Source organism: Anolis carolinensis, unplaced genomic scaffold (assembly GCF_035594765.1).
Source record: "Anolis carolinensis isolate JA03-04 unplaced genomic scaffold, rAnoCar3.1.pri scaffold_17, whole genome shotgun sequence".
Taxonomy (NCBI): domain Eukaryota; kingdom Metazoa; phylum Chordata; class Lepidosauria; order Squamata; family Dactyloidae; genus Anolis; species Anolis carolinensis.
Window position 1 is genome coordinate 1,365,837 of NW_026943827.1, and position 25,818 is coordinate 1,391,654.

General features: G+C 44.5%; 1 protein-coding gene across 2 annotated transcripts in view; it reads right to left on the minus strand.

The window, feature by feature from the left end:
- Positions 1–25,818, minus strand: part of LOC134294593 (oocyte zinc finger protein XlCOF6-like) — a 55,047-nt gene that overhangs the window by 24,122 nt on the left and 5,107 nt on the right. Inside the window, exon 2 of one of the 2 annotated variants that reach the window (XR_010001410.1) lies at positions 18,486–25,049. The exons of the other annotated variant lie outside the window; for it this stretch is intronic. The gene's annotated coding sequence lies outside the window, so the exon portion shown is untranslated. Of the gene's footprint in view, positions 1–18,485; positions 25,050–25,818 lie in introns of those variants that run through there. 2 annotated transcript variants of the gene reach the window in all.

Here is a 25,818-nt window from a genome sequence, read left to right on the forward strand (position 1 = left end):
TCAGGGAACGTTGGATAAGCGAGTGTTGGATAAGTGAGACTCTACTGTAATTACTACATAGCATTACTGTGCATGGAACTACTTTTTGTGTCAAATATGTTGTATAATATGATGTTTTGGTGCTTAATTTGTATAACGATTACCTAATTTGATGTTTAATCGGCTTTTCCTGAATCCCTTATTATCCAACATATTCACTTATCCTGCCGGCCTGTTTACGTTGGATAAGTGAGACTCTACTGTATATTGATAATCTTATATTATCTGCTTAGAACTGGATTATATGAGGCCCCTTCTTCACAGCTGTATAAAATGCACATTGAAGTGGATTCTATGGCAGTGTGGACTCAAGATAATCCAGTGCCAAGCAGATAATATAAGATTATAAATGGGTTATATAGCTGTGTGGAAGGGCCTTGAGTCTACACTGCCATATAATCCAGTGCAAATTAGATAATCTGTGGAAGAAGCCTAAGTGAGGCCTAAATCTGCCTGTCCCCTAACTGAACCCTGGCTGTCCCTTGGTTGCTAGGAGACGAAGTGGACAGAGATTAGCCCTCTAAACTGACAGCAACTGGATAAAAACAATTATTCCTCTCCCTCTAATTAGGACTTTATTTTTCTTTTTTTTGTTGTATCAACCTAGAGGCGTGGATGATGGGTTGTGTTGTCAAATTTCGAGGTTGGGAGGCCTGTAGTTTTGTTGTTTTGTGGGTCGCCGTGATGCCATTACTCATTTATATATAGATATTATATTAAATATAATTGTAATTATAATGTGTATAATTACATACAATAATAGAATATAGAATACAATATTATTATAATATTCTAATATGTTTTATTTCTTGCCCGCCTCCCCTCACTGGGAGGCTTCTCATTGGTTTTAGCTGTTATATTGATATATAATTGCTGTATTAAAGTAATCATCATATTTATTATCTATATATATATAAAAGGGTGATGGAATCGCGGCACCGAGCAAAACAACAAAAGTAAAGGCTCCCCAACCTCGAAATTTGACAACACAACCTATCATCCACGCCTTAAGGTTGAAACAACACAAAATCACTTCACGCACCTCCACATGGACAGAACCCACAACGCACCATCGGGAGCCATGCCCGGGAGGGAAAAGAGAAGCCCTCATGGCCGCCGCAAGAGGAAAGGCAGGCAATGGGAAAAAGCTGTCCCCTGGGTCCTAGCGCCCGCCCATCATCCGAATTATTTCTCTCCACTCCAACCTTCTACAATATCCAACCCATTTTAATACTCAATATTTTAAATATATGCTATGAACCATGACAATCAACACAATCTGACTCCTAATATTTTAACAAGCTTAAAATCACAACACCAAATAAAAAACAACACTCTTAAAACACGGGAATGCCAGACGCTAAACAATCAGGGCCAGCTAACACCTCCCACGATCTGCCATGCAGGACACAATCCAAGCACTCCCAACAGATGGCCACCCAGCCTCTCAATAATAATAATAATAACAACAACAACATCATCATACAATCCTAAGGTTTGCAGAGACCCCTAAGAACACAATCCAAACATTCCCAACAGATGGCCATACAGCCTCTGATAATAATAATACTAATAACAATATCACGGAATCCTCATGTTTCCAGACAGCCCTAAGAATCATCCAGTACAACCTCCTTCTACCATACAAGACCACACAATCCAAACACTCCTGACAGATGGCCATCCAATATCTCCACAATCTCCACCATAAAAATAATAATAGAATCCTACAGTCACAGAGATAGGAGAGACCCCTAAAGGCCATCCAGTCCAACCCCTTCCTGCCATGGAGAACACAATCCAAACATTCCCAACAGATGGCCATACAGCCTCTTCATAATAATAATACTAATAACAATATCACGGAATCCTTATGTTTGCAGACAGCCCTAATAATCATCCAGTACAACCTCCTTCTACCATACAAGACCACACAATCCAAACACCCCTGACAGATGGCCATCCACCCACTATATAATAATAATGATGATAATACAGATTATAATCATGATGATAACAGCAACAATAATAATAATAATCATAGAACTATACCATCCAATAATTTGGAGACACCCCGAATGGCCATCCACCCCAACCCTTTCTACTATGCACCAAGACACAATCTAACCATTCACAACACTTGGACAACGTATGCATACTATACAATACTACACAGCGACAAAGACCCCCTCTACTCTCACCACTTTCACATTACACAAACAACCAAATACAGTAGAGTCTCACTTATCCAAGCTAAATGGGCCAGCAGAAGCTTGGATAAGCGAATATCTTGGATAATAAGGAGGGATTAAGGAAAAGCCTATTAAACATCAAATTAGGTTATGATTTTACAAATTATGCACCAAAACATCATGTTATACAACAAATTTGACAGAAAAAGTAGTTCAATACGCAGTAATGTTATGTTGTAATTACTGTATTTATGACTTTAGCACCAAAATATCATGATATATTGAAAACATTGACTACAAAAATGGCTTGGATTATCCAGAGGCTTGGATAAGCGAGGCTTGGATAAGTGAGACTCTACTGTACATACTAAACATAAAGACAACCATACAACACTAACTCAAATTTCTCACCAACACCACCAGACGCCACAGCAACGCGTGGCCGGGCACAGCTAGTCTATATATATAAAAGAGTAATGGCATCAGGGCGACGCACAAAACAACAAAACTACAGGCCGCCCAACCTCGAAATTTCACCACACAACCCATCATCCACGGCTCCAGTAAGATACAACACAAATCCATGACAAACACAATCACAGGCCCAACAAAAGGCCAAAAACCGCAACAGGCGATGTGCGCCTGCGCGCACACACCCCTCTCATCCCTTCCCGCGTGACACACACATCATCTTTACCAAGGAGGCCTCAGAGCTGGGCCTGGGCTGAAGGAAGGAAGGCAGGAAGGCAGATTCCTTGGTGGGCGCGGGATGCAGGGGGCCGCTCTGGGAATGGTGCAGGGCTCACGTCGCTCTCTGCTCTCTCCCCCTTCCTCTCCTCGCAGGCCCCCTCCTCCCACCCCTCTCCCCTCCCCTCGGCGCAAGGAAGGCCCCGCAGACCCCCGCCTCACCCTCTGTCCTCCTTCCGGCCTGGCCTCGGCCTTCCTTGTACTGGGCCCTGCCCAGCGCCGTTTCCACTCTACCCCCCTCCATGACTTGTACAACAAGACCGGCGCCTGGTTCTTCTCGGAGGTCTTCAAGGTGAGCAGGGAAGAGGAGGGCATGGCCCTCGCGCAGGCCTGGACCTCCCCTCGAGTTGTTTTGGGTGCCAACTCCCACCCTTCCCAGCCTCAGGCCCCTTCCTTTTCCCCCTCACCCGGTTAAACGGCTGACGGGGGAAAAGGAAAGAGCCTCAGGCCAGGAAGGGTGGAAGTTGGCGCCCAAAACAACTCGAGGGAAGGCCCAAGTTGGCCCAGGCTGAGCCCCCCCCCTTTTCTGTTGCTATTTGTTATCACCCACAAACTACAACCCCACAAACCCCTCACCCTCGGGGCCCCTCCTTTTTTCCCTCTCAAGCCCCATTACCCTCACCTTTCCCTTCCCTGTGAGGAATAATTATTATTACTATAATAATAACAGTGATCATCATTTAAGAATGTAATAATGACCAATAATAGTAAGTTATTATTATTATAACAGTGATAATAATTCACAAATGTAATAATAATTATTATAACATTGATAATCTTATCTTATTATTATTATTGTGTTGCTGTGAACCGTAAAAATGAATACAATCTGGTTCCAAGTATTCAAAAACACTAAAATCAAAATATATAAAAATTACTGTGCTATAATAAAACACAACAATACAATCTCTAGAATCAAAACACCAAATAAAGAACAACACTCTGAAAATGGGAATTCCACACAGGAAACAATCAGGACCAGCTAACACATACGAACAAAGTATTCCCATCACCAAAGTCTGGCAAATCCTCTCTTTTCTGAGGGCCACAGACAGTAGAAGCACATAAAATGTCGCAAAGAACACCACTCTGAAAACAAGGAAATTCCAGACAGGAAACAATTAGGGCGAGCTAACACCTCCCAACAAAAAATTTACTCGGGCACAAAACAGCCAGCCTTTAAAGCTGCAAGCCCATTACATGCTACCTAATTACATTTTCCCTAATTGCAACATTCATACTTACCACCAACAGACAAAAAAACAAAAAAACAATCAGAACTATTGTATATTTTCAACCTTGACAAAATATCCCCTGATGGCACAGCATGTTCAAGCGCTGAGCTGCTGAACTTCTGCACCAGAAGATCGCAGGTTTGAATTAGGGGAGCGGACAGAGCCCCCTCTATTAGCTCCACCTTCTCCCAACCCAGAAGTTTCAAAACATACAAATGAGAGTAGATAAATAGGTACCGATCCAGCAGGAAGGTAACGGCGCTCCATGCAGTCATGCTGACCACATGACCTTGGAGGTGTCTACGGACAACGCCGCCTCTTCGGCTTAGAAATGGAGATGAGCCCCAACCCCCAAACTTGGACATGACTGGACTTCATGTCAGGGGAAAAACTTTACCCTTGACCTTAACTACCACCAATTCCTCAATACTTTATTTCCCATACCAATATACTTCGCCACAGCAGCGCGTGGCTGGGCACAGCTAGTTATTTATAAGGGTAAAGGTTTCCCCTGACGTTAAGTCCAGTCGTGACCGACTCTGGGGGTTGGTGCTCATCTCCATTTCTAAGCTGAAGAGCCGGCATTGTCTATAGACACCTCCAATGTCATGTGGCCGGCATGAGTGCATGGAGAGCCATTACCTTCCCGCCGGAGCGGTACCTATTGATCTACTCACATTTGCATGTTTTCGAACTGCTAGGTTGGCAGGAGCTGGGGCTAGCAGCTCCCAGGATTTGAACCTGCCAACTTTTCAGTCAGCAAGTTCAGCAGCTCAGTGCTTTAACACGCTGCGCCACATGGGGGACACCCTTAGGTTTACCTAAATAAATAAAAAACAAAAACAGTAGAGTCTCTCTGTCAGAGACAGAACGCCAGCAAGTAAAACAAAACTCAGTTTATTGAGGTTACAGAACTAAAAACGCCTGTAGGAAACAAAGAACAGGGCAAACACTTGACTTCAGTGTGATAAATAACAAAAAACAGCTCAGTTAGAGCTTAAACGGTTCAAAGGGATAAACCGGGTTAAACAGAAGTATAATCCGGATTAAATCAAAGTGCTTACTTCAGCCTGGCAAACAATGCAAACAAAAGAGGATCAACAGGAGTCAGAATGTAAACAACAGACTGGTGGCAGATTCCTCTCTGCTACTCAGAAACAGCAGGGGAATAAACCAGGCTTGTTTATTCCTTCCTGCAGCGAACGAAAGCGTGGTCGTAGTCAGGATTCAGTTTAAGGTTCAGCGGCCAACGAAATCCAGGTCCAGGCACAGCGGTCAGGTTAACGGCAGTCAGCAGGGTCCCAATCCGGTCCAGAGGTCTATAGCCAAGCGTAGTCGTCCAGAAATCCAAGGGTCTCACCGATAGCCAGCAGAAGGGATAATCCGGAATCGAAGTCAGTCAGTCCAGCGTCAATCCAGTAAATAGGTATTGCCCGTCAAAAAGACGACGGAGGTCCAAGCTATCGAGATTAAACACAAGTTGCACAGAGAAAAACCCCGCACAGTTCCTCCCGCCGTCGATGCCCAGTGTCCTTGGTAAACTTACGTATCCAGTAACGAATCACACCCGTCTTCAGGAAGTTTCCCAACAAAAGCCCAAGCGTCCATCCAGATTACCTTGCCCAACGCAATTAGACATTGGTCCCAAACCCCATTTTATCCCAGTTCAAGCTCATCATCGCTGTCAGCTGCCATCCCAATTCCAGGCGCCCCAACATCATCATCCTCATCAGAGCTTAAGCACCTTTGACTACGCCCCACAGCATCCCCAGCTGTGGATCCCGCTCCATCCCTCCATCCAGTCCATGGGTCTGATCCTGCAACCCGCCAATCACCTCCCATGCTTTCATTGCCTGTTTCCCCAACACCCAAATCCTCCCTCACACGAGTCCATTCCATGTCGTCCTCCTCCGAGCTGGCCATCTCTTCCTCCAAACCCTCAGAAAAACCCTCAAATGAGTCCTCATCTGTCGGGTCTGCAAATAAATCCCGGAGCCGTTTTCTTTCACGCTCCTCGAAAGAGTCTGACTCTCGAGGAGTCTTATGACCCCTTCTTCTATTACCGGAGCCCGAAGGCTCAACCATAACACTCACTTATCCAACGTAAACGGGCTGGCAGAACGTTGGATAAGCAAATATGTTGGATAATAAGGAGAGATTAAGGAAAAGCCTATTAAACATCAAATTAGTAGGCTTGAGCGATCCACATAAAAATTGATTCTAAACTCGCTTCAAAAGTAGGGGGCGCTAGCGTTTCGTTTCTGATGTCATTTCCGAATTTTGCCCTCAACATTTTTTGAAATTTAACGAAAATTCGTTAGTTTCAAAAGTAATTCGTTAATGGCGGACACACATGCGCTGTGGCCCAAAACAGCCCAGGAGGGGGGGGGGAGTAAGATACCCAGCCAATGTGCACTTACTGCACTAATGTTAAAGAAAATAAAAGGGAAAAATACAGCCTCCCCTTTGCCCAAGTTCTATTTGTGTGGATTATGGGAATTGCACCGTTTGCCAGACTTTGCAAGCATTGATAGGAGTAAGATACCCAGCCAATGTGCACTTACTGCACTAATGTGCAAGAAAATAAAAGGTAAAAATACAGCCTCCCCTTTGCCCAATTGCACCGTTTGCCAGACTTTGCAAGCATTGATAAGCTTAAGAGAGCCAGCCATTTGTGCAGTGCAAGAAAATAAAAGGGCTACAGAAGTGATTTTTTACCTGTGGCTCTTGAAATTATCTCCAGTGTTGTATTCATGTTACTTGCTCTGTACTCATTACAAGTAGTTCTGCTGGTACTGAGCGATGAGCTAGTGAGAAAGAAACCCTCTCTCTCCAGATCCCCGGGCCGAATGAGCCACGAGGCTCCCTGCAGTTTTCATTCAGGACGTACAAGCCCCTCCCCTGAGTTAAACGTGCTCTCCGATTGGCAGAGCCGGCCCTAGGTATTTTTCAAGTGTAGGCGAACAGAATTTTGGCGCCCCCCCCCAAACCAATCACTGAAAAATAAAAGCGTTGGATAAGCGAAAATGTTGGATAATAAGGAAGTATAAAGGAAAAGCCTATAAAACATCAAATTACATTATGATTTTAAAAATTAAGCACCAAAACATCATGTTTTACAACAAATCAATAGAAAAAGCAGTTCAATACATGGTAATGTTATGTAGGGATTACTATATTTGCAAATTTAGCACTAAACATTGAACAGGGATATAGGGCAGTTTGGACTTAGATAACCCAGATAGCCCTCAGTATTAAAAAAACCCCTCTAAAATCAGGACAATAAATAAAGAACAACACTCTGAAAACAGAAGAAATCCAGACTGTAAACAATCAGGGACAGCTAACTCCTCCCAAAAAAAGATTCTCCCAGGCAAGAAGAAGCCAGGCCTTGAAGCCACAGGGCCATTAAATGCTAATCAAGGTGATTAATTACAACATTCACACCTGCTTCAAAGAAAAGTTCTTTCTCCCACCCTGGACCTTCTACAGATATATAAACCCCACATACCTAGCTTCCAAGTTCCTACAGACCTCACAATCTCTGAAGGCCCCAAAGGTGGGCTTGCGTGGTGCGAAGGTGGGTCTGCGCTGGCCAGAAGGGCCAGCGCGGCCGCTGGAAGGCCCAAAAGAGAAGGAGGTGGAGAGTGGTGCCCTCCTCCCAGGACGATGGTGCCCCCGGGACGATGGCGCCACAGGCAAATGCCTATTTCGCCTTATGGTTGGACCTCCTCTGCCGATTGGCCACAAGGTAGAAACAACATGCTAGGTTGCCCCAGTGCACTGAAACAAGTTTGGGTGATTTGCAAATGCTTGCTTACCTAACGGAAAAAAACGACGACATCAGAAAAATTGCCTATCGCGGTTCGAAACCGCGGGATCCACATGACAGGATAATGCGATTCGAATATTGCTTCAAAAGCGACAAAACAAACGAATTACTAACGATAAACGGGGAAATCGAATTTTTTGAGCAAGCTTGCAAATTAGGTTATGATTTTACAAATTAAGCACCAAAACATCATGTTATACAACAAATTTGCCATAAAAAGTAGTTCAGTACGCAGTAATGCTATGTAGTAATTACTGTATTTACGAATTTAGCACCAAAATATCACGATGTATTGAAAACATTGACTACAAAATTCGTTGGATAATCCAGAACGTTGGATAAGCGAGTGTTGGATAAGTGAGACTCTACTGTAATAAGAAGGAAGAAAAAAGGAAGGGAAGGAAGAATAGAGAGAGGTGGGGGAGAGAGAAAGGAAGGCACAAGGAAGTGACCAGGAATTGGAAAATATAGATATTGACACCTATATACTGTATGTACATAATAATAATAATGGCGTAAATACAATTAAGGCTATCAACACCTGGGCCATACCCGTCATTACATACACTGCTGGAATTGTGAACTGGACACAAGCAGAGCTAGATGGTCTGGACAGAAAAACAAGAAAACTGATGACAATCCACTACTCATTACACCTGCGTAGTGATGTCGACAGACTTTACCTGCCCAGAAAATCAGGAGGCAGAAAGAGGGCTTCTGCAAGTGAACCAAACGGGAGAAGAAGAGAAACATGCCCTGGCAGATGATGTGAAAGGCAGTCAAGAACCAACATTGAGGGAAGTCAACAATAGTAAACTGCTTCAAGTGCCTAAAAGACAAAGAGTGAATACAGTAGAGTCTCACTTATCCAACACTCGCTTATCCAACGTTCTGGATTAACCAACACATTTTTGTAGTCAATGTTTTCAATATATCATGATATTTTGGTGCTAAATTTGTAAATACAGTAATTACTACATAGCATTACTGCGTATTGAACTACTTTTTCTGTCAAATTTGTTGTATAACATGATGTTTTAGTGCTTAATTTGTAAAATCATAGCCTAATTTAATGTTTAATAGGATTTTCCTTAATCTCTCCTTATTATCCAGCATATTCGCTTATCCAACGTTCTGCCGGCCCGTTTACGTTGGATAAGCGAGACTCTACTGTACCATAAAAACACAATCCAGAGCAGAAGAGAAAACTGGCAAAAGAAGGCTCTCCATGGCCATTGAAATCCACAAGCATGTGGACAACTTCAACAGAAAGGAAGAAACCATGAAAATGATCAAAATCTGGCTACCAGTATTAAAGAAACTCTAAAATCAAAAAAGTAGATGGGAACCAACACTCTGAGGGCAGAGGACAGCTAATGACTGAACAAAGGATGCCCCCAGGCAAGAGAGAAAACCTTTCCAATGCTAATTAGGGTGATTAACTGAAACATTAATGCTGGCTTCCCAGTGACAAAGGAATCTCCACACCCTGGACTCTCCACAGATATATATTCTTTCCTTTCCTTACTTAGTTTATCCATACCTCACAACCTCTGAGGATGCCTGCCATAGATGTGGGCGAAACGTCAGGAGAGAATACTTCTGGAACATGGCCACACAGCCAGAAAGACATACAACAACCCTCTCCATGGACAGTTCCTGGGAAAAATTGAGAGCCAAATTGACAAAGAAAAAACATGGCTGTGGCTCACAAATGGAACTTTGAAAAAGGAGAAAAAGGAGGGCCTGATTCTGGCAGCCCAAGAACAAGCCATTAGAACCAATGCCATCAAAGCCAAAATCGAAAAGTCGACAACAGATCCCAAATGTAGACTCTGCAAGGAGGCAGATGAAACAATAGATCACATCCTAAGCTGCTGCAAGAAGATCGCACAGACAGACTACAAGCAGAGGCATAACACCATTGCTCAAATGATTCATTGGAACTTGTGCCACAAATACCATCTGCCTGCGACAAAGAACTGGTGGGATCACAAGCCGGGAAAGGTTACAGAGAATGAGCATGTCAAGCTACTCTGGGACTTTCGAATTCAGACGGACAGGGTTTTGGTGCACAATACTCCTGACCTCACGATCGTGTTAAAAAACAAAGTATGGATTGTTGATGTTGCAATCCCTGGGGACAGCAGGATTGAAGAAAAACAACTGGAAAAGCTGATACAATATGAAGACTTAAAGATCGAATTGCAAAGACTGTGGCAAAGCCAGTCAAGGTGGTCCCAGTGGTGATCGGCAGACTGGGTGCAGTGCCTAAAGACCTTGGCCTGCACTTAAACACAATTGGCGCTGACAAAATTACCATCTGCCAGCTGCAGAAGGCCACCTGACTGGAATCTGCACGCATTATTCGCGGATACATCACACAGCCCTAGACACTTGGGAAGGGTCCGGTGTGTGATCCAGTACAACAGCCAGCAGAGTGTCTGCTGTGGACTCCTCTTGTTGTGTTTCAAATAATAATAATCATCATCATCATCATAGTAACTTTATCATTATGTCCCACCATCATCTCTGTCCCTGAAGGGACTCGGGGCGGCTTTCATGGGGACCAAGACCAGCATAAACAAGGAATTCAAGGTAAAACACAATTAAAACATATATTAAATAAACAATATAATTAAAACAATTGAAACGAGAAAAGAAATCATAAAAATACATAATCAACTGACAAGTAATCAGAAAAAGTGGGCATGTTCAGATTCGAGAGAGCTGGGCAAAATGCAGGCTATATTTATTTACTTACCACATTTATAGACTGCTTTTCTCCCCCTAAGGCAGGCATGGGCCAAGTAAGGCCTGGGGGGGGGGTGGATGTGGCCCCCTGGGCGCTTCCCTCTGGCCCCCTCCTCACGTTCCCTGTCCTCTTGGCATCAGGACAGGGTGGCCGGCCGCATCCTCAGTCCAAGAATATGGGGAGGAAGGCACGTGGCAGCAGAGAGAGAACCTCCTGGAGCGCTCCCAGCCACTGCACGTCTCACCCTCCTCCCCATCCGTATGCCGGGAGGGAGGCTCGAGGGAGGCACGAGGAAGGAAGGCGGCTGAGAGCCCTCTGAGCACCCTCGGCTGCGGCCTGCCTCGCCCTCCTCCCGGCATGATGCCCAGAGGACACCCGAGGGGGTCCGGGGAGGAGGGGGGAGGGACCGGGCTGTGGCGCAGATGGTTAAGAGCCAGACGCAAGAGATCCCTGCTGACCCAAAGGTCATGAGTTCAAAGCCCGCGTCGGATTGAGCTCCCGACTGTTGTCCTTGACCATCATCCAGAGAGCAATGTCGACCCAACCAAGGATGGATCTGGACCAAACCTGTCGCTGATGATGGGATTTGCAGTACCTTCACTGACACTGTGACCCCCACTGAGAATGCACTGGGACCAGACTTGGCCCAGAGAAGCCCCTTGACCAACAGAACACACTGCAGGGGTCACTGGGAATGGGTCTTGGTTTGGGGAGTTATAGTTCACCTGCACCCAGAAAGCACCGAGCCCAGCCGAGGTGAGATCTGGACTACAGTGTAGCTGTGCAGGCAGGCCTGGTTTAATAATAATAATAATAAATCTCTATTTACATCCTTCTCTTCTCCCTCTCGGGACCCAAAGCGGCTGAGAACGTATTGAAATCCCATAAACAACAGAGCAGATGGACAATGTAAACACAACAGGACAGACAGATGAACGGGAGCAGCCCTTCAGGCCCGTGAGGCGTCCCGTGGAGACCCGTCTTGGGAGGAGGGCATCCTGGGAGTTGTAGTCCTCCCTCCTCCGAGAACAGGCCTGGCCTCACATACGCCCTCCGCGGCCTCCCACCCCGAGCTCCTTCCGCCTCCCCCCCGGGCACCCCAGGCGAGCCCCCCTCCCTCTCCCCACAGACCTCTCTCTCCCTCTCTCTCTCGGCCTCTCCGTCCTCTTCCTTCCCGCCTCACAGACACAGACCAGGCCTCAGGCGAGGAGAGGCGCCGCCATTTTCCCCTCTTCGTCCTCCTCCCCCGGAGCCCGCCCTCGCCCCCTCCCATTGGCTGAGCCCGTGACGCCCCGCCCACCGGAGGCCGCCCATTGGCTGCGTCCCACTCAACCCTCCTTTGATTGACGGACGAGAGCGAGGAGGAAGGGAGGAAGGAAGGAAGGAAGGAAGGAAGGAAGGAGGCCTCGGAGGGAAGGCGGAGGAGAAGCCCGGAGTGGGTCCCTCTCTCTCTCTCTCTCTCTCCTCCCCCCAGACACCATCCCTCGCCACCGGGGGTCCCGAGGAGGAGGGGGAGGGGAGGGCCAGGCCCGTCCTCGGCTGGGCGCAGGGCCCTCTGGGAAGGGGAACGACCACCCCCGGGTCCCCAGGGCCAGTCTCCCCCTGTGATGACTTGACGTGACAGAGAATGGAATCCCTTCAGATCCCACCGCTGCCACCAATTATGTGAAGACTTGATGTGATGACAGGGATGGAACCTTTTTGGATCCCACCGCTGCCACCAAACTGCGAAGGGTTCACCTTCTACCTCTATGTATTTCACTTTTCTATGTTGTCGCTGCCACCACCTTTGAAAGATGCTTTGCTCAAATTATAAGCAACATTTGAAGAAACAGTAACTTGTTTATTTATAGTACAAAGCTTGATGGTCGCAAGAATGTTATAACTTAAGTTGAACGATGTTACTTCTGTACAGTAAGTGTTGCAAGACTTTTCAATCGTTTCACTGAGCTTAGTATGGTATTAGCTTTATAAGACTTGTTTCTTTCAGTCAGGAATACTGCCCTTCTTGAACTTAATTGATCTGTACCCGATCAAACTTGGATTGGGGAGTTTAACTGGTTAACCCTAGTCCTTCTATGACTTAGGGATGTAACCTCAGCTCTTTAGTTATTCCTACTAAAGGCTCAGCAACTTTAGCCCTTCTCCGCTAAAACTCTCTAGCTGCTCAACTTCCTCCCACAATCTCTTTATTTCGATCACACTCCTTTCCCACTGAATAGAACCAACTGCTCTGCTCAACCGACAAACTCCAACTGCCCAATTCCAACTGCTAAATTTTTGAATTCTAAGGCTTCCACCAGCAAGGTGAAGCCACGCCCCTTTTCCTGGCCATGCCCCAGAGGCTCCCAGCTTCTGTACAAGAACAGCTGAAACATATAACCTTAAACAGTCAACCTAAACATAGCAATCATGAATAAAACACAATGATCATGACATCTTTACACCCCCAGACCCCGACAGGGACCCCAGTGGGGCCTGCCTGTCTGCCCAGTCTGGTCCAGGCCCGTCACCAGATGGGTCCAGTGTTCTCTCAGTACAGGTGAACTATAACTCCCTGGTGCCCTCCACTTCTGACACCGAGTCCTTGATGGAGGACTTCCTCATTCCTTTCCGCACGCTGCTGACAGTCTTATGATGTCACAAATTAGTTAAATTAGAGGGTTGTTATATGTCTTTCGGGCTGTGTGGTCATGTTCCAGAAGTATCCCAGCCATGAAAGCCTTCGACAACACATAGCTAAATTAGCCTCCCCGCATAAAGCGGTACCTAGCGTTTTCAACTGAACAGATGCAACTATTTTCCGAACTGCTTAGGTGGGCAGAGAGCCAGGCTCTTAATGGTCAGGAACTCGATCTGACCCGGCCTTCGATCCCACGACCTCTCGGTCAGTCGTGATTTATTGCAGCTAATGGGCTGCGCCACAGCCCGGCCGGGATGCCAAGGTGGCTTTTGGGGTTGGGCCTGCGTGCCAAGCGAGACCCAGGCCCATCGTTGGAGGGGTTCAGAGGGCGGCTCTTAGGCTGCAGAGGAACTACACATCCCGGTCGGTCCCTTCGAGTCTCCCTCTCTCTCTTGGGAGTTCAGTTGCTGTGTGCCATAGGAAATAATAGGAAAGGGTTGAGGGAGAGGAAGTGGGCAGGGTCATGCCAATTCCCTGCTATGTCCTATCCTTTTCTATGGCACACAGCAAGCAGAGGAACTGGTCCACCACTGAACAGACTGGAGAGAGGGGTCTGGGGAGGATTGACCCTGATTTCTAGGAGTGGTAGGGACCGGGATGTGTAGTTCCCTGCCATCTAAGAACTGAACTCTGAGCCCCACCAAGGATGGACCTGGGACTCGCCTTCCCTTCTGCGGCCTTACATGATTGTTTTACAATGTAATATATTTTATATTAGATTAGCTGTGCCCGGCCACGCATTGCTGTGGCGAAGTCTGGTGGTCTGGGAAATAAAGTATTGAGGAATTGGTGGTAGTTAAGGTCAAGGGTAAAGGTTTTCCCCAGACATTAAGTCCAGTCGTGTCTGACTCTGGAGGTTGGTGCTCATCTCCATTTCTAAGCCGAAGAGCCGGCGTTGTCCGTAGACTCCTCCAAGGTCATGTGGGATGACTACATGGAGCGGCGTTACCTTCCCGCCAGAGCAGTACCTATTGATGCACTCACATTTGCATGTTTTCGAACTTCTGGGTTGGCAGAAGCTGGGGCTAACAGTGGGGGCTCTCTCCGCTCCCCCAATTCAAACCTGTGGCCTTTCGGTCCAGAAGTTCAGCAGCTCAGCGCTTTAACATGCTGTGCCATCAGGGGATATTATTTCCTGAAGGTTGTGAATATACAATATTTCTGATTGGTTTTTTTTGTTTGTTGGAGGCAAGTATGAATGCTGCAATTAGGAAAAATGATTAGGATGTAATGGCCTTGCAGCTTTAAAGCCTGGCTGTTTCCTCCCTGAGTGAATTTTTTGTTGGGAGGTGTTAGCTGGCCCTGATTGTTTCCTGTCTGGAATTCCCTTGTTTTCAGAGTGGTGTTGTTTGCGATATTTTATGTGCTTTTACTGTCTGTGGCCCTGAGAAAACAGAGGATTTTCCAGACTTTGATGATGGGAATACTTTGTTGGGAGGTGTTAGCTGGCCCTGATTGTTTCCTGTCTGGAATACCCTTGTTTTCAGAGTGATGTTGTTTGCGATATTTTATGTGCTTCTACTGTCTGTGGCCCTGAGAAAACAGGATTTGCCAGACTTTGATGATGGGAATACTTTGTTGGGAGGTGTTAGCTGGCCCTGATTGTTTCCTGTGTGGGATTCCCCTGTTTATTTACTGTCCTGGTTTTAGAGATTATATTGTTCTGCATTATTCTATCCCAGTAATTATTTCATATTAAAGTAGAATCTCACTTATCCAACATTCGCTTATACAATGTTCTGGATTATCCAACGCAGTCTGCCTTTTCATAATCAATGCTTTTGTAGTCAGTGTTTTAAATTCATTGTGATATTTTAGTGGTAAATTTGTAAATACAGTACAGTAGAGTCTCACTTATCCAACATAAACGGGCCAGCAGAACGTTGGATAAGCGAATATGTTGGATAATGAGGAATTAAGGATAACCCTATTAAACATCAAATTAAGTTATGATTTTACAAATTAAGCACCAAAACATCATGTTAGACAACAAATTTGTCAGAAAAAGTAGTTCAGTACACAGTAATGCTATAAAGTAATTACTGTATTTATGAATTTAGCACCAAAATATCACGATATATTGAAAGCATTGACTACAAAAATGCGTTGGATAATCCAGAACATTGGATAAACGAGTTTTGGATAAGTGAAACTCTACTGTAAATACTACATAGCATTACTGCGCATGGAACTACTTTTTCTGTCAAATTTGTTGTATAATATGATGTTTTGGTGCTTAATTTGTATAACGATTACCTAATTTGATGTTTAATTGGCTTTTCCTGAATCCCTTCTTATTATCCAACATATTCACTTATCCTGCTGGCCTGTTTATGTTGGATAAGTGAGAGTCTACTGTATATTGATCATCTTATATTATCTGCTTAGAACTGGATTATATGAGGCCCCTTCTTCACAGCTGTATAAAATGCACACTGAAGTGGATTATATGGAAGTGTGGAGTCAAGATAATCCAGTGCAAAGCAGATAATATAAGATTATAAATGGGTTATATAGCTGTGTGGAAGGGCCTTGAGTCTACACTGCCATATAATCCAGTGCAAATTAGATAATCTGTGGAAGAAGCCTGAGGCCTAAATCTGCCTGTCCCCTAACTGAACCCTGGCTGTCCCTTGGTTGCTAGGCAACCAAGTGGGCCGAGATTAGCCCTCTAAACTGGCAGCAATTGGATAAAAAAAATTATTGCTCTCCCTCTAATTAGGACTTTATTTTTCTTTTCTTTTTGTTGTATCAACCTTGAGGCGTGGATGATGGGTTGTGTTGTCAAATTTTGAGGTTGGGGGGCCTGTACTTTTGTTGTTTTGTTAATTGCCGTGACGCCATCACTCTTTTATCTATATAGACTAGAACTATTATGTTTTAGTAGTATATATTATTATTAGTATTATTTTATTATTATCGTGTTAAAGTGTGTTTGTTATATTGTTATGATAAATTAATATTATAATTATGTTATTTTGCATTAATATTTTATGGTATATTATATATTATGCCATTATAATTTATTTATTTCCAACATTTGTATCCCGCCCTTCTCACCCAAAGGGACTCATTATCGTATAATTATTACTATATTATAATATCAACATCAAATCGGATTGGATAATTATAATACAATATTATAATTATCCTATCCTATTAGTCGTCAATCCACTCCTTTGGGCTTCACGCAGATCTACCCTTTGCCAAAATATACAATCCTGTGCTTTGACCAAAGTCAAATTATAATTGTGATATAATAATTATTATAATAATATTGTATTATTATTATTATTATTATTATTATTATTATTATTATTATTATGTATTTCACGTCTTGCCCCTCCTCTGGTCCTGTCCATCAAGGGAGCTCTTCCTCCCTTCCTCCCTGGATGGCTGTTCCGTGCCTGCAGGGGGCGCCATGGAGACCCTTGTGATGCGCTGCAGCATCTCCCTCTGAAGGCCGTTCCCTCTGGAAGCTCACTTTCCCGTTCACAGCCGGCAAGAAGGAAGGCAGTTGCTCTCTCTCTCTCTCTCTCTCTCTCTCGTGGTTCTTGCTCCTTGCCCGTTGCCTTTGCAGCCTGTTGCTGTGTCGCCTGGTTTGGTCCACATCCGGGTGAGTCTTTTTCGCTCCTTGAGCGGGGAGGAGGGGAGGAGCAGAGGGAACTATTATTGTTATTATTGTCATTGTCCCTCTTGGTTCTCTTGGACCTCTCAGAATCCAGACAAGACAGAGGTCCTCCTGGTCAGTCAGAAGACCAAACAGGTTATAGGGTTACAGCCTGTGTCTGTGCTAGATGGGGTTACACTCCCCCTGAAGACACAGTTATATAATATAATAATAAAAATAAAACTTTATTTATACCCCGCCACCATCTCCCCGTAGGGACTCGGGGCAGCTCACAACGTTACAAAAGTAACAGCGCAAATACATTAAACAATATACACAGGTTAAAACACAAGAAGATGGTAAAACAGAAGTTAAAACAAAGGTTTATACAACAGTAATAATATCAAGCAATCACCAATGCAAATCCGTCAACTTCAAAGGTGGGGGGGGGGGAACTATAGCAGCAATACAAGATAAAATCATTAGATTAAAATACCCCGATGAAAGGAACCTAATAACATTCAGGATAGAATTATAATGAGGCTGGTCATCCAATAGCTGTCTCTCCAAAGGCCAGCCCAAACATCCAGGTTTTCAATGGTTTCTTAAAGGATGGGAGGGTGCCCACCTAATCTCCCTGGGGAGGGAGTTCCAGAGCCGGAATGGGGGCCACAGCCGAGAAGCCCCCCCCCTCTCTCTCTCGTCCCCACCAGACGTATCTGTGAGGAAGGCGGAAGCGAGAGGAGGGCCTCCCCGGAAGATCTCAGAGAGCGCGTAGGTTCATAGGGGACGACGCGGTCATGAAGATAGGCAGGTCCTGAACCATTTAGAGCTTAATAGGTAATAACCTGCACCTTGAATTGGGCCCGGAATATTATCGGCAGCCAGTGAAGCTGCCTGAACAGGGGGGTTGACCGCTCCCTGTAAGCAGCTCCAGTTAGTAACCTAGCTGCCGACCGTTGTACCAACTGTAATTTCCGGACCGTCTTCATGGGCAGCCCTACGTAGAGCGCATTTTCGGACTGACTCCACATGATGGAAGTTGTAGTTCACCCTGCATCAAGACACAACACTGTGACCCCGACAATGGACCTGGACCACAATTAGTACACAGAACCCTCATGATCAAAGGAAACTACTGGGGAGGTTTGTGGGGGAATTCACCTTGATTTACACCCACTGTGGGTACTGGGATTTATAGTTCACCTGCAGCCAAAGGGCACTCTGGACATCACCAAGGATGGCCCTGAACCTAACTTAGCACACAGAACCCCCATGACCAACAAAAATGCAGGAGGGCTTTGGGGGAAAATCACCTTGATTTATAGGAATTATAGTTTACCTACCTCCAGAGAGCACTGTGTATGCGAACAACAATGGATCTGGATCACATTTCAAATCACATCATTTATTTCGGTCATAAACCAGCAAAGGAAATAAAGGTTACAGTTACATACAAACTTGGTACGTTTAGTACATTTAAAATGTAAAGATATTAAAGCACAATATGGCGGGGGGGGGGGGGAGCGGAAGGAGAAACAGGGCAAAAACATACAACGCACAGGGCTATGAGGAAATTATAGAACCAAGAGAGATGATTACTGGAGACATAGGTAACTTTTGGGACCCGTCATCCACCACTCAGCTTATATCTTCTGGCGGCCGCCTGCATTACAGAGCTCCTCCACCGTTCAGCTTATAACCTCTGGCCACCTGCATTACAGAGCCTCCTCCACCACTCAGCTTATAACCTCTGGCCGCCTGCATCACAGAGCCTCCTCTACTGCTCAGCTTATAACCTCTAGAGGCCTCCTCCATCTCAGAGCCTCCTCTACTGTTCAGCTTATAACATCTAGTGGTCTTCTCCATCTCAGAGCCTCCTCCACCATTCAGCTTATAACCTCTAGCGGCTGCCTCCCATCTCAGAGCCTCCTCCATCATTCAGCTTATAACCTCTAGTGGCCTCCATCTCAGAGCCTCGTCTACCACTGAGATTATAACATCTAGTGGCCTCCTTCTCACGTAGCCTCCTCCACTGCTTAGCTTATAACATCTAGCCTCCGCCTCCATCTCAGAGCATCCTCTACCGCTAAGCTCATAACATCAGAGGCTCCACCATCCCGGGCTTTCCAAATTTTATCTTCTATTTTTTAAAAGTTATTAACTTAAAATCCGTATGAACCAAATCTTCCAATTTGTGTGAACGTGTTTGCATGGTTTCACAGCAAAGCAACCAGATTTGTCTCTGAAGTGCCTCCGTGATCTAACAGACCTCACTCTTTCCTGAACACTCTGCATCAAAAGAACAGGAACCCTTTGGGTTCAGAATAAAACAAGCTGTTGACCAAACTTGGCACACAGATTCTGGAGTTGTAGTTCACCCTGCATCCAGAGAGCATTCGGAAGCCCACCAATGACGGATGGGGACCAAGCTTAGCACACAGAACCCTGATGGCCAACAGACCAACAGAACATACTGAAGGAGTTTGAGGGACAGACAAGACAGTGAAAAAGAATAGATGGTGATCAAAGCAGTGAATACATGTTGTATAAAGCATAATAGGAACAATAATGTCTGAAGCAAGACAATTGAATCCAAACCCATGCCACCAACACGGAGGAAGGAAATGATGTTCAGAGGCAGTCTAGATTAAACATTAAACCCCATTTTGGGCTAAAACCAGTTTCAGCAGTTTTGACCCTTATAAATCCACCTCTTTTTTGCAAATAAAAAAAAATCAAAAAAGAGAAATTAAAAGCAGCAATACAAGAAAGACAGAATTTAGATATAATACATCAACTACACATGAAACTAACTACTAAATGAGATACAAAACTAAATCAGAAACACACTAACGAAACAGTTACCTACACAGACACACAACTGAACTAGAAAACAGACAGGGATACGTGCCTAAAGGCCTCATTCTGTTAATTTTTATCTCTCATTATTCTACTTCCTTTAGATAATATAACCACACTTATATTTCTGATAACACTCATCCAATTAATACATATTACAACTGACATTTGCCCATGTTGTTGTCAGTTCGTTTGCTTTGGCTAATTTGTAGGTCTTCATGAGCCATTGTTTTTGCTTTGGAATAAAACATTCCTTCCATCCCTGTGTAGAGTCAATTCTTACATTAGTATATTGCAGTAACTATCCAAGTTTTCATTCTAATTGATCATCCAATATTCTCAACATGTAAAACTCTAGTTTCATTTGGACCTAGTGATCTTGAATGGGGGAGTGGAAAGATACAAAATGGTGAATTCAGCTTTACATCTGGCATGGGGGCATCAACAATCAAATACTTAATAGTATCACATAATTTGTTAAATCTAGTCATATGCTTCAAAGTGGTGGTACGAACTGAGAGTGACCATTTACCTTTAAGTGCAGTCCTAAATCTTGAGGCATGGGGCTTACTTACAGAGTCTGAACCTGGAATCAGACTTGAGGCTGCTCTATATTCAGAAAGCACTCTCAAATTAAGAGATGCCCTCCTATCTGCAAAAACACCAGAAGATGTACTGCGCTCATATCAGGACCTCATTAGACAACTGCAAAAATACCTGCAGTGCAATAACCACACTAAAAAGCACTTTTGCCATTTTTCATCCAAATCTTGGTTTGAACAAGAGTGTCTAGAAATGAAGAAGTTGCTCCTCGAAAAGTACAAAGGGTACAGGAAGTCAAACTTGGCATCACTACCTGGAGAATGGCTGCAATTGAAGAAGAAATACAAAAACTTAATTAAGGAAAAAAAGAAACAGGTATTGAGATCAAACTGGCAGAAACTAACTGCTGCTTCGCGAACACATGACACAGCTGCCTTTTGGAAGATAGTGTCTGGGGGTTGGCAAAGCATGCCTCATGGATTAGACTTCCACATCCCTGTGAAATCATGGGGGAAATTACCATTTTTACCTTTACCATTTGGAGCCATGGGGAAGAGGAACCCAGCAAGTCCATGGGCCACCTCAACAGCATCCACCCAAACATCCAATTCACCATAGAAAAGAAAAAGGAAGGAAAACTGCCATTTCTAGATGTTCTGGTCATCCGCAAACCCAATCAACAATTGGGCCACACAGTTTACAGAAAACCTACACACAGAGATAGATACCTTCATAAAAACTCCAACCATCACCCAAGTCAAAAAAGAAGCACAATCAAAGCCCTGACAGACAAAGAATCTGCGAACCTTGCCTCCTCCAAGGTGAACTAAACCACCTAAACTGGGCTCTACAGGCCAATGGAGACTCCACCATGGACATCAGAAGAGCTGCAAGGCCAAGAGCAAGCCAGGAGAGTAAAGACAAAGATCCACCCAGAGGAAAGGTGTTCTTACCATACATCAAGGGAACCACTGACCGCATAGGCAAACTGATGAAGAATCACAACCTACAAACTATCTACAGACCCACAAAGAAAATCCAACAAATGCTATGGTCAGCGAAGGACAAGAGAGATCCTCTCTCCTCTGCAGGAGTCTACCGTATACCATGCAGCTGTGGACAAGTACACATAGGGACCACCAAAGGCAGCGCCCAAACACGAGTCAAAGAACATGAAAGGCACTGCAGACTCACTCAACCAGAGAAATCAGCCATAGCAGAGCACTTGATGAACCAACCTGGACACAGTATGTTATTTGAGAACACAGAAATGCTTGACCACTCCAACATGTCAGACTACACAGAGAAGCCATTGAAATTCACAAGCATGTGGACAACTTCAACAGAAAGGAGGAAACCATGAAAATGAACAAAATCTAGCTACCAGTATTGAAAAACTCAAAAATCAGAACAGTAAATAAGAAGCAACCCTCTGAGACATGGGAACTAGGGGCAGCTAACAAAGGATGCCCCAGGCAGAAAGTAGCCAGTAGATGAAGCCATTCAATGCAAATTAGGGTGATTAACTGCAACATTCACGCTGGCCTCCAACTGACAAGAGTTCTTCCCTTACCCTGAACTTTCCATAGATATATATAAACCTTCCTTGCTGAGTTTCTCCATACCTCACAACTTCTGAGGATGCCTCCCATAGATGTGGGCGAAACGTCAGGAGAGAATACTTCTAGAACATGGCCATACAGCCCGGAAAACATACAACAACCGTGGGAAAAATTCTTCATCAGTATGAGTGGATGGAGGCAAGCTGGAGATTTACTAACACCACAAGATCTAAAGGGGCTACCAAACTGGCCCCATTTCAACATCTGAAATTGGCAGACTTATTTCTGAACTTAAACCAAGCAAAGCCCCAGGAAGTGATCATGTGCCCCCTGAACTGCTGAAATCAAACTCTGACTGGTGGATACCTGTCTTAGCAGTTCTGTTCACATGCACTGACCGGTCTGCTTGTATACCATCTGACTGGGGGCTTGCAATAATTATCCCTATTTATAAAAAAGGCAACAGATCAGATCCTGCCAACTACAGACCAATTAGCCTTCTAAGCATCATCAGCAAATGGATTGCTAGACAAACTATTAACCTGGTTGGAAGAAGAAAACTTCTTAGAAGAGGAACAAGCTGGTTTTAGGATCAGACGCTCAACTGTTGGTCAGAGCCTAATATTGCAACATTTAGTAGAAAAATATTCCTCTCCCTCCAGGGCAGCACTTTACACAGCCTTTATAGATTTTAAGTCTGCATTTGACTCAATCTCAAGAAACAGACTTTGGAGCGAACTTGATACCACCAACATAGACAGGCGTCTGCTGGCTCTCATTCGCAGCCTCTATGAAAAAACACATTTGCAAGTAAGATGTAACCGCGAAGGCCATCTGACATTCCGATACCCTCATTTACGGGAGTAAAGCAAGGTTGTGTTCTTGCTCCCACTTTAATATTTATATTAACCCTGTGGTGAACTCACTCTTAGAAATAAACCCTCACCCCCCTAAATTGGATGGGAGAGCAGTATCAGTTTTACTTTATGCAGATGATGCGGTACTTTTATCATTAACGTGTTGGGCTGAGGCGGCTTCTAAAAACATTAGATGTGTACTGTAATACTGAACAGCTAGCAATTAATTATGATGAATCAATCGTGCTAGACTTTACTCGGAAAAGATGCTCACACAGCTGGCAAATCAATGGGGCACCCAATAGAACAAGTCAAACTGTATAAATATCTAGGAGTCATTTTCCAATCCACCGGTTCCTGGAAAGCTCAAGTGTCCCATGCTATAACAAATGCTCAGCAGAGTTACAACTCACTTATGTCATTTTTTTATGCTAAAAGAGGCCAGCATGTACCTTCACCAATTCAAGTTTTTAATGCTAAAATCTTACCACAAATGTTATATGGAGCACAATTATGTGCATTCAAAAGTGTCAAGGCTTTAGAAGCCATCCAGACAAATTTTTTAATAAGCATCCTTAGCCTCCCAAGCTGTGAGCCTAATGTAATCTTGCTACAAGAGACGGGTCAGATCTCTGTCAAGTCTCGGATCTGGATATATAAACTAAACTTTCAGAATGGAACGTATTTTAGTTCGATCTTTCTACAATACACCACATGTGATGAAATGTCCCAACTCTGAGCTTGCATTTCCAAAATTTGCAAGAGTTACTTTTGTACATGTTAGAATGACACTCTGGTGACAATTAACACCATTCTCTCCAGGGTGAATTATACAATGTCTATAATGTTATAATATATTATAGACACACTCCATGCATTTCTATGCTTTCTCCCCAGTGTGAGTCCTTTGATGTGAACGTAGATTTCCACTATGAGAAAAGCTCTGTCCACACTCCAGGCATTTATAGGGTTTCTCCGCAGTGTGAGTCCTTTGATGTGAAAATAGACCTGATCTATGAGCGAAGTTCTGTCCACACTCAAGACACTTATAAGGTTTCTCCCCAGTGTGAGTCCTTTGATGTGAATGTAAACTTCCATTACGAGCGAAGCTCTGTCCACACTCCAGGCATGTATAGGGTTTCTCTCCAGTGTGAGTCCTTTTATGTTGACGTAGAGTTGAACTATAATTGAAGTTCTGTCCACACTCCAGGCATTTAAAGGGCTTCTCCCCAGTGTGAGTCCTTTGATGTGAACGTAGAGCTTCATTCTGTCTGAAGCTTATTCCACACTCCAAGCATTTATAAGGTTTCTCCCCAGTGTGAGTCCTTTGATGTATTTGTAAGCTTCCCTTCTGAGTAAAGCTCTTTCCACACTTCAGGCAGTTATAGCGTTTCTCCCCAGTGTGAGTCCTTTGATGTGAACGTAGACTTCCACTTGTAATAAAGCTTTGTCCACACTCTAGGCATTTATAGGGTTTCTCCCCAGTGTGAGTTCTTTGATGTGCTTGTAAGTTTCCCTTCTGAGCAAAGCTCTGTCCACACTCCAGGCATGTAAAGGGTTTCTCCCCAGTGTGAGTCCTTTGATGTGTTTGTAGAGCTGAACTATAACTAAAGCTCTTTCCGCAGTCAATACATTTATATGCTCTCTCCTCCATGTCAGCAGTGTTATGTACATTCAGTTCCAATGTTGATACTTGATTCTTGTTTTTCCCTTTCTGATTACTCACAGCAGTGGGCTCAAATTACAGGAAAGGAGATTCCTTCTGAACATTAAGAACTTCCTGACTGTAAGAGCTGTTCAGCAGTGGAACTCTCTGCCTCAAAATGTAATGAAGGCTCCTTTGGAATCCTTTAAACAGAGGCTAGATGCTCATCTGTCAGGGGTACTTTGTGCTTTTCCTGCATGGCAGAGGCCTGGACTGGGTGCCTCATGCAGTCTCTTCTGACTCTATGGTTCTACTCTATAATCCAAAGTGAATGTAGGAATTCAGCAGGATCAGCCCCTTGAGAGGAATCCTTTTTCCTAGGGGACTGGTTTCCTTACTGCACTTTGGTTTCCAGATGCCTTAATATCTACTAGAAGCTGGTTCGTTTCCCATCATGGCAGGGGTGGCTCCAGAGAAGTCTCATGTCCTGGTCAAGAAAAAAGAAGCAAAGGTTAGACATGAAGCCGCATACCTCTGGCTCAAGTGAAAAATGAAAGAAGAAAGGAAAGATGGAAGGGAAGAAACACAGAAGGACGGGATGAGAGAAGGAAGGAATCACGGAAGGAGGGAACTGAACCCTTTTCCCCATATTGGAGGGCCACACCCATTTCATTGGGTCAAACCCAAACGTGGTTAAAGGAACAGAAGGCAGGCAGGCAGGCAGAACTCCTTCCAACATTCAAGGGTGTAACATGTTCTGGATACTAGGTTTCCATGAATTACCAGAATTGTGCTAAATATTGAGCATGTCAGTATCTCCCATGCCACAGGGACTCCCAACTCTGTTTCCTCAGCATCTCAAAGGGTCACTCCTGCCACATTTCCCAAATGAATCTTCCAAACTAACAAGGACTGGCTAATCCAAAACCACGTTGAGGTTTGTTGGGATGTTCACAAAATGAGTCCATGCTGAACTACGTTCCATCCAGGCCATGCATTCCCTCTGTAGAGCCCATAATGAGATGAAAAGACAGGCACCGCTCCAGCCACAAAGCCTCCTTCCTGCCAACTCCTTTCCCCTTTGCCCACTTCCCCCTTTCCTTCTTTTTCCTCCATCCAGGGGAAGACTTTCAGCAACAGAAGAAGAACTAGCTAGGCTCAAGGAAATCCTAAGAAAACTGGAGGCCATGGAGAGAAAAGGTCTTCCTTGGATGCCTTTGGGAAGAAGCCTTCAAGGGGTCTCCAGATGTCCTGAA